This window comes from Panthera uncia, assembly GCF_023721935.1.
Source record: "Panthera uncia isolate 11264 chromosome A1 unlocalized genomic scaffold, Puncia_PCG_1.0 HiC_scaffold_16, whole genome shotgun sequence".
NCBI lineage: Eukaryota > Metazoa > Chordata > Mammalia > Carnivora > Felidae > Panthera > Panthera uncia.
The window spans coordinates 24,820,597-24,829,775 of record NW_026057576.1 but is presented as its reverse complement, the minus strand read 5'-3'; positions in this window follow the sequence as shown (position 1 = coordinate 24,829,775).

Below are 9,179 nucleotides of genomic sequence, written 5' to 3'. Positions count from 1 at the left end.
CAGGGGTGCCTGGGTGGCTCAGTCGGTTAAGCATTCAACTTCAGCTCAGGTCATGATCTCACAGTTCGTGAGTTTGAGCCCTGTGTCGCCCTCTGTGCTGACAGCTCAGAGCCTGGAGCCTGCTTCAGATTCTGTGTCTCCCTCTCTCTCTCTCTCTCTGCCCCTCTACCACTCACGTTTTTTTCTCTCTCCCAAAAACAAAAAGTAAAACAGTAAAAAAAAAAAAAAAAAAATTTAAAATAACCTCCAATTAACATTAGGTAACTTTCCTAATTATTCTCTCCCACCTCACTGCTTAAAGCTCGGTTATATAAGTGCACCACCATATCTCAATCCTGTTATAAACTATGACACTTCAATTCTGTGCTAGTTAAGTAACTGCTGTGCCAAATGAGGGGATGAATATGAGCATTAGAATGTCATAAAAAATCAAAAGATATTAAGGGATTAATAGCACCGTTTGTTATATGTGGTCTTGTCTAGTGTTTTGGCCTATTTTCTCCCCTCAGACAGCTGCTACATTTTACCTGTATTTTCATAAAAAAAAAAATTAACCTAAAAAATTCAAACCAAGTTCATGTAATTAGTTTCGTTACACATCTCATCGGCCACGTGAGTGGCCGAGCCGACACTGCTGAGCTCTGTCCCACGTCTCCCTCACCGTGGACTCTCTATAAATATTAAACCAACCACAGAGGCTAAGCTGAACTACCCAGGGAACATGCATTCATCAGACCTCCATGGATCACCCACTTTGTACAAAGCCCTGAAGGCTTAACCAAAAAAGAATACGACACAGTCTCTGCCCTCCCCAACCTTGGCTGTAGTAGAAAAGATAGACACAGGGGCGCCTGGGTGGCTTGGTCGGTTAAGCGTCCGACTTCGGCTCAGGTCATGATCTCACGGTCCGTGAGTTCGAGCCCCGCATCGGGCTCTGTGCTGACAGCTCAGAGCCAGGAGCCTGCTTCCGATTCTGTGTCTCCCTCTCTCTCTGACCCTCCCCTGCTCATGCTCTGTCTCTCACTGTCTCAAAAATAAATAAACGTTAAAAAAAAAAAATTAAAAAAAAAAAAAAAAAGAAAAGATAGACACAAAACACCAACTAGAACACGCAAAATGAATTAAGTGTATGATGGAAGAACAAGTAAAGGGCATGCGTAGGACACAGGAAAGCTCTGCGTTCAAAAGAGAAGTCACAGGAATGTGGGCTTGAACTAGGCCTTGAGCAGAATTTTGACGGCAGTGTGGGTGGTGGGTGGAAGGGAGAAGTTTCAGGTTCGGGAATAAGGACACAGGTGCGAATGCAGATAACCGTGTAAGGAGCAGTGAAGAGTAGTGATGCCCTCTGCCTGGGAACCAGAGGCTGCGGAGGGATCGAGTGTGAGGCTGGAAAGGCACTTGGAGTTGAACTGTGGAAGGCTCTGAATGGGACAGTAAGGAGTTTCTGTGCTATTCAGTAGGCAACGGTGTTCCGCAGTGGGTTCAGAGATGTGCTCCATCCCCTGCTGTGGGAAAATAATCTGAGATGGATCGTGAAGAGAAGCAAGAGACTGAAGGCAAATGGTTGGGAGATTTTTTGCAGTAGTCGGGGGGAAAGGATCCTCTTTCCAGCCCAGGTCCTCTACAGATTTGTCCATCCGTGGCAGAGTTGTATTTCAAATACCAGCTCATAACGATTAGATCGGCCATGTGTACCAACGCATGAAGAATATCTTGTGCGGCCACCAATAAAAATGAAAATGTGGCACTATCTGGAGAGCGTTTGGTTATAGAAGGTATGAGAACTGGAAAAAAAAAGAAACGTGGGGCCTTCCTCATATCATCAAATGCCCCATCCTTGCAGTCACGGCCCCCTTCCCTCTCTACGTGACACGGTGACTTCTCTAGAACTTCATAACAATGAACTTTTACGTTGGTGTCTATGTGTTAGTTACCTTGCCAACAGGTAAGAACCGCCCTATATTCCTAGCTCTCTTACCCAATATTCAGCAAGCATCAAACTGTGTCTGCGTTCCCTGTTCTCCTACCCTTTAATATCGAGCGCTAACAAGCATTTTACAGGCATTATCTAATTTTGTAACACAACGGTGTTACAAGCTCATCCAATATGTGAGTACCCACTCTGAGGTAGGCAGCAGGAATACAGTGATTAGAAGTGACAAAGTCACTGTTCTCGTTGAGCTGAGCCGACACTCAAGTGAGAAAGACAACAGCAAATACACGCATGGCTCTGTAACGTCACGCCAAGTGGCGGTGAAAACGAGGTGAAAGAATGAAGCAGAGGAAGGGGATGAAGGGGATAGAGAAGGTGGGGGGGGGGGGTAGCGGAGGAGCAGCAGGGAAGAGGGACCTGGATTAATAGAGGAATGAACCATGCACAGATCTGGGGGAAGAGCATTCCAGGAAAAGTAACACCCGTTGAAAGATTGAAAGACGACCTGGCCACTAGGCTCCAAACTGTCTACTGAGGTGAGTGAGCAGGTGTAGGAAGAAAAGTGAGGAGGTCGGGGCGGCTGCAGCGATGTGAGCAAGAAGCGGGATGAGAGATCGGCAAGGATCCAGGGGCCGCGTCACACGGGGCCTTGCAGGTTTGGGGGGTTTTGTTCTGAGGGCCATCAGATGCCACTGGAGGATTTGAGTAGAGAAGTGACATGATCTGGCTCACAATTATGATTTCTGTTTTACAGATGAGGAAACTGAGGCTCAGAGAGGTAAGTTCCTTGCCCAATGTCATTCAGCAGGCAGGCTCACGTCCTGTCAGTGTGAGTCTCATCCTGTTCTCTTGCCCGTTCGGCTCGCTGCCTCCTTCCTCACTCAACCACAGGTCGGCTCAGCTCACACCCACCTTCAGTTCCTACTCCAGGCAGGAAAACCAAAGTCCGTGGGGCTAACATTCCCTGCCCCTGCAGTTACTCGTTTGACCATCGAGCTCCAGCCCCTCTGCCTGCCTTGACCCATGCCAGCCGGTCTGACTGCCAGACCCTTGTCTTGCTTCTGACCGGAATGACTTCCTGGTTCTCAGCCTTAGGCTGCTTAACCCCTGCAAGCACTCTCAGGACTGGAGGAAAAGTGGCAGTGGTGTTGGCTGTGGCATTAGAATGTTTGGTCCCAAGACCTCTCGCTCCGCCACTTGTAGCCACGTGGCCTTGGGCAACTGACTCAGCCATTCGCAGCTCCAGTTTTCTCATCTACTAAACTGGACGACACTCCAGCACCTCACGGGGGGTTGTAAGGACGGAGTCTCTGGCACAGGCTGGGCGCTCGGCAGAAGTGAGAAGGGAGACGTTCTTCTCGACTGTCTTTGGCACCTCCGTCTCCGACACAGGGTCTGGCTCTCTACCCGGCTCCCCTGGTGGGTCCGGGTCTCCATTCCAAGCAGCTCCCCCTAATATTGCACATTTCAGGTCGATCAGATGGAAAACCTTGTGAAAAATACTTAGAGGAGGAAGGGAGAAGTGGCTTCACCAAGAAAAGAAGTGAAGTTGTCCATCTCTTTTCGTTTTCATTCAGAACGATTCGAACCACCACTTTGGAGCCATATGCTCTTTTTTAGGTTATAGCAAACTCACAAGGTATAGGAAAAACATAACATGTTTTATAGATCTCTAAAACATAGGACTGAACATGCAATTCTTAGAAGTAATTGATGCCAAAGAATATATGGTGGGTTTTGGGGCGCCTGGGTGGCTCAGTCGGTTAAGCATCCGACTTCAGCTCAGGTCACAATCTTGCGGTCCGTGAGTTCGAGCCCCGTGTCGGGCTCTGTGCTGACTGCTCAGAGCCTGGAGCCTGTTTCAGATTCTGTGTCTCCCTCTCTCTCTGACCCTCCCCCGTTCATGCTCTGTCTCTCTCTGTCTCAAAAATAAATAAACGTTAAAAAAAAAATAAAAAAAAAAAAAGAATATATGGTGGGTTCTTAGAGTTCTCAGAATTACTCATTTACTTAATTACCTCCATGTACCTTTTGGTAGAAGTTACTCAAAAATATACTCATTTTTAGGGCTAATGAATAGCATTTGGAGTATAACTTATGTGTTATGATTGAACTGAGTATGTCATGCAGAGGAATGCCTCCATGATTCTCATCTTTTATTTTATTATTTTTAATGTTTATTTATTTTTGAGAGAGACAGAGAGAGACAAAGAGAGAGAACAAGCAGGGGTGGAGCAGAGAGAGAGGGACAGAGGATCCACAGCAGGCTCTGTGCTGACAGCAAAGAGCCTGATGCGGGTCTTGAGCTCATGAACCGTGAGATCATGACCTGAGCCAAAATCGGACACTCAACCAGCTGAGCCACCCAGGCGACCCCCTTTTTCTCTTTTATTTTTTTTTTTATTGTTTCAGATTCTCGTATTTTAAAAAACTTTATTTTTGCATAATTTTAGACTTAGGAAATTTGCAAAAATAGTCAATCCAGAGAGTTCTCATATTGTCTTCGCTCAGCTTCGTCCAGCGTCAGCACCTTACCTACTCATGACGCAAATGGCAAAATTAAGAAATTAACATTGATACAAAACAGTTAACCAAGTTACAAACTTTAATCAGATTTCCCAAATTTTTCTATTCAATGTCATCTTTTTTTTATTCCAGAATGTCATGGCGCTTTTAGTTGTCACGCCTCCTTAATCTCATCTAATCTGTTATGGTTTCCTGGTCTTGTCTTTTGTGATCTTGACAGTTTTGAAGACTGTTAGGTATGTTGTAAAATGCCCCTCAATTCGGATTCGTCTGTTGTCTTCTGGTAATTTAAAGGTTATAAATTTGAGAGGTGAGGTGCCCTTGTTGTTGCGTCCTATTAGGGAGTAGATGATATTGACGCGGATTCATTTCCAGGTATGTTGACACTGATCATTTGGTCACAACAATGTCTGCCAGGTTTCTCCTTAAATTTTCACGTACTAATTTTAGCATTCATTATGTCGTTCTTTCCTGTCACAGTTATTCCTGTGGTATTCAAATGAGTCTCTGGTTTCCTTCATTTGTTCTACATTTGCTGATTTGAATTCTTCTGGGAAGAAGAGTTGTCATTTCTCTTCTACCCATTCACTGACGGCACTACAGACTCATGGCTATTTATTTTGTTCTTTGTGTTATAATCCCATATTGTTGTTATTTTTTTTTTTTTCTTTAAATCATTCCAGCTTTGGCTATTGAAAGCTCGCTCAGGTTTCAGCAAGCCCCCCACGCTGGTTTTTGGAGCACGTTCCTACTTTGTAGCACCACAAGATGCTTCAGGCTCATTTTGTATTTTCCCTGCCCCAGCCCTGGAACCAACCAGTTCTCTAAGGAGCCCTCATTCTTCCTTTTGGAGAGTGGTGTTTAGAAACCAAGATCTGGGTGGGTGAGCTCATTTTTATTGGAGTGTCATTGTTTCTAGGCCCTCAGTGAACAGAACTAGGAAATAATGTATTTATACTAACGAAGGCATGCACATACATCTATATTTGCTTCTGAATACATCGAATTCAGTGGCTCTCCACGGGGGTCAATTTTGTCCCACACCTGGATCCCCGGGGATATTTGTTAAAGTCTGCAGATATTTTGGGGTATCACAACTCAAGGGGACATGCTACTGGGATCTAATGGGCAAAGGGTGGGGACACTGCCAAATATCCCACAATGCACAGGCACAAACAACAAAGAATTATCCAGCCCAAAATGTCAATAGTGCCAAGGCTGAAAAGCCCTTATCTGTCTAAATATATATTAAAAGTACACCATACATGAGTTCATACTGATGCCTCTGACCCAATCCGGCACCGCAGGGTTGGCCCTTTGCTTAGTGCTTCTTCCTCCAATCTGGCTGTCACTATCGATGCTATATTTATTTGTTTGGTCAACTCTGGTATGCAGGTAAAGGGCTTTCAAAATTGCTAACCCATACCCTGTAGGAGACAGTTTTACTCACTAGAGTATATTCTAATTTTGTGTACAAGTCATTTTGTCTTTAGCCTTGTAGTAGCCAGTCACAACACTATTTCCAAAGTTATGTAAGTTGTCTCCTTTCTTCCCCTCCCCACCCCCCCAAGCATGGATATATCTTTCACTTGTCATATCGCTACGTTCATTTGCCACAGTTCTGCATCCATCCTGGGCCTTGGACAGTCGGGTAGATTTTTCCTTTTACTTGCATACAATAAAATTCATTCTTTGGATGATACACTTCTATGGATTTTGGCAAATGCAGAGTCGTGTATCCTCCACCGCAGGAACATCGGGACAGTTCCATCAACTTCAGAATTCCTTTGTAATCAGCCCTTCTCCCATCCCAACCCCTAGCAACCGTCCTTATAGTTTTGACTTCTTGAGAATGTCCTGTAAATGGAATCAAACAATATGCAGCCTTTGGTTCTGACTCCTTTCACCACACAAAAGATGTTTAAGATTTATCCATGTTGTTGTATGGACCAATAGCTTGTTCCTTTTTATTACTGAGTAGTATTCCACGGTGTGGGTATATCAGAGTTTGTTTATGTATTCATCAGCTGAAGGACATCTCAGCTGCTTCCAACATATGAGTAAGGCTGCTGTAAACATCCAGGTAGAGGTCATGTGGAAGCCTAAATTTTCAGTTCGCTTAGGTACCTATCTAGCAGTGAATTGCTGGGCTGTATGGTTAAGTCTATATTTAACTTTATAAGAGACTGGCAAACTGTTTTCCAAAGTGGCTGTACCACTGTGAATTCCTGCCAGTAAAGTATAGGAGTTCATCCTTATCAGCCCCTGGGGTTCCCAGCTCTTTTCTTTTTCTTTTTCTTTTCTATGCCGTTCTGAAAGCGTGTAGTGATAGTATTGTGATTTCGGTTTGGATGCCTCTAATGACTAATGATGTTGAGCATTTTCCCGTGTGCTCACTTGCCACCTGAATGTCTTCTTTGGTGAAGTGTCCATTTTGCCTATCCTTCTGCTTGTTTTTTTAAAAAAACATGTCCCCCTTTTATGGACATAAAACTCTCACACCCTCTCCTGTTTCTGAAATGGCCACTTATGGGGGCTTCCCTCACTCTACCCTTCCCTACCATATAATCACAGACTCCTCTGGCTACCTCCACCTGCCAACATGACTTGTTGAATTTTACTTTTCACAGTATGTGTGAAAAAATGCAAGCATTTTTTATCTACAGATATAAAAGTTTACTTTCATTTGATCTGCTTTGTCAATCACCACTCCTAAGATTCTGATATGACTCCCTAGAGGATATGGTTTCAGTACTCTGTCTCCTAATGACATGGTCCTTCAGTATTACCAAGAGAGTTATGGAAATGAAACGTGCTCTTTGGCATCACGAAGGTGCCAGAAGAGCTCAGTGTAGTGTTGGTGGATTTCAGTGCAGGTGTCTCAGATCATGTAGAGTGGAATTTGCATGAGCACTTTGGAGATAAGGAGAATAATTTATTTCCATGGATTTCTGATTTCTGGAAGTCTTCGGACCAACCTCACTGTCTAGAGTTAAATTTCATGATTAAAGTTAAAATGCAGTTATAATTATAATTATGAATTATAGTTATAATGCAGGGGAGGGAAGGGTACCATGTGCCAAACACTTGGTATTTATTAATTTGTGTAATCCTTGCATCTCTGTGAGGTCATTTACCCCCACGTGACAGATGAGGGAACTGAGGTTGTGCAGGTTACAGAGCAAGTGAATTACAGGGCCTGGCTACATCCCAGAGCTGCCTGACTCCAGAACTCTCATTCTTTCCACAGCATTGTCTTACTGCCTCGTGGATTTAATCCATGTGCAATATCAGAAATAATATTTTAAGAAACTGGCATTTTAGAGAATCATAGAGACCCAGAAAGGTGGGAGCCTGCTCTGATTGGACTTGAGAAGGACAGAATTTTTCTGTTTTCTGACTCTCCCTCACTTGCTTTCTGAACACAAGACATAATTGAATATTATTTTCCTTGAGTTTGCTGCTCTTTAACAGTGGTCTGCAAACTGCTTTGATTGCTTATCCCATAAGTAAGAAAAGGTTTGAGCATACTCGTTCATGAAACGTTTATCTACTTATAAAATTATAGACATGTAGAATTCCATTAACATATTATGTATGTTTAAAAAGTTACAAAAATAGAAATTTGAAAGGGATGAGATAAAGATAAAATCATCAGATTACTGCTCTCCCTAGTATTTTTAGTTGGGGCCATGTGATGAACTAGATTGTCCTTAATTTTACCATAGTTTTACTTCACAAATAAGGGAGGTGTCTGCCCTACCATATTCCTGTTGTTTATTTGTTTGTATTTTGATATTAGCTTTATTCTCTGATTACATTAGAGACACGCTTTCGTGCCATTAGCCTATTTTTATAAGGTTTAGTTTTATCAAAACTAGATGATAAGACCTGTGATTCCCTGCAGCCTTTCACACGAAAACTACAGTGTGTCCCAGTACATTAAAACCAAAAAAAATATATGGTGATGCTATTAATCTCTCCACATTATAAGATTCCTTCAAGTTTTCTCCTCTATAATCTAGAACACTTGACCTTCTGGCATGTGGGCTAAGATAGGGGAACCTGGGTCAGCCCACTTATTAAATATTAGGAAAGTTTAATTTCTGTTTTGTTTTAAATAAAAAAAAAAAAATCTAGGTTCAAATAGTTTCTTATTTTCCCCGGAAGATTGTCTTGCATGTCCACTAGGTACAAATAGTTCATTTTAGGGAGTGCTGATCTATAAAGTGGGTATATGTTTCGCCCAAATGGGGAAACCTGGGGTCAATAGTATGACTTCTATTACATATTGTTGAATTATTCAATGAAAAGGTTAAAATGCCTTCAAGAACAATACTATTGCATCTCTATACTAGTCTTGCTGCAGGATTTGAAAGATTCTAGGAGCGTGGCTGCCAGTAACGGAAGCAGGGGATCCAATTAAGTATGAGCTCTCTGCACTTCTGGAGACAGCCTGTTTCCTGGCATACTTTTGACATGTGCTCAGATCTAGGACAGCTGGAGGAGGCAGCTACTTTGTTGGAGCTTCTACTGGTCATAGAACAAAGATAAGCCTAGATCCATTCTGAATATTCTTCTCAGAATTCTCTTTCTCACCTCTAGATAGCTAAGACATTTCTTTTTTTTTTTTTTTTTTTTTTTTTTTTTAATTTGTTTTTTTCACGCGTGATCCCCAATGAGGGGCTTTGAACCCCTAACCTTGGATGATAGTCTGAGT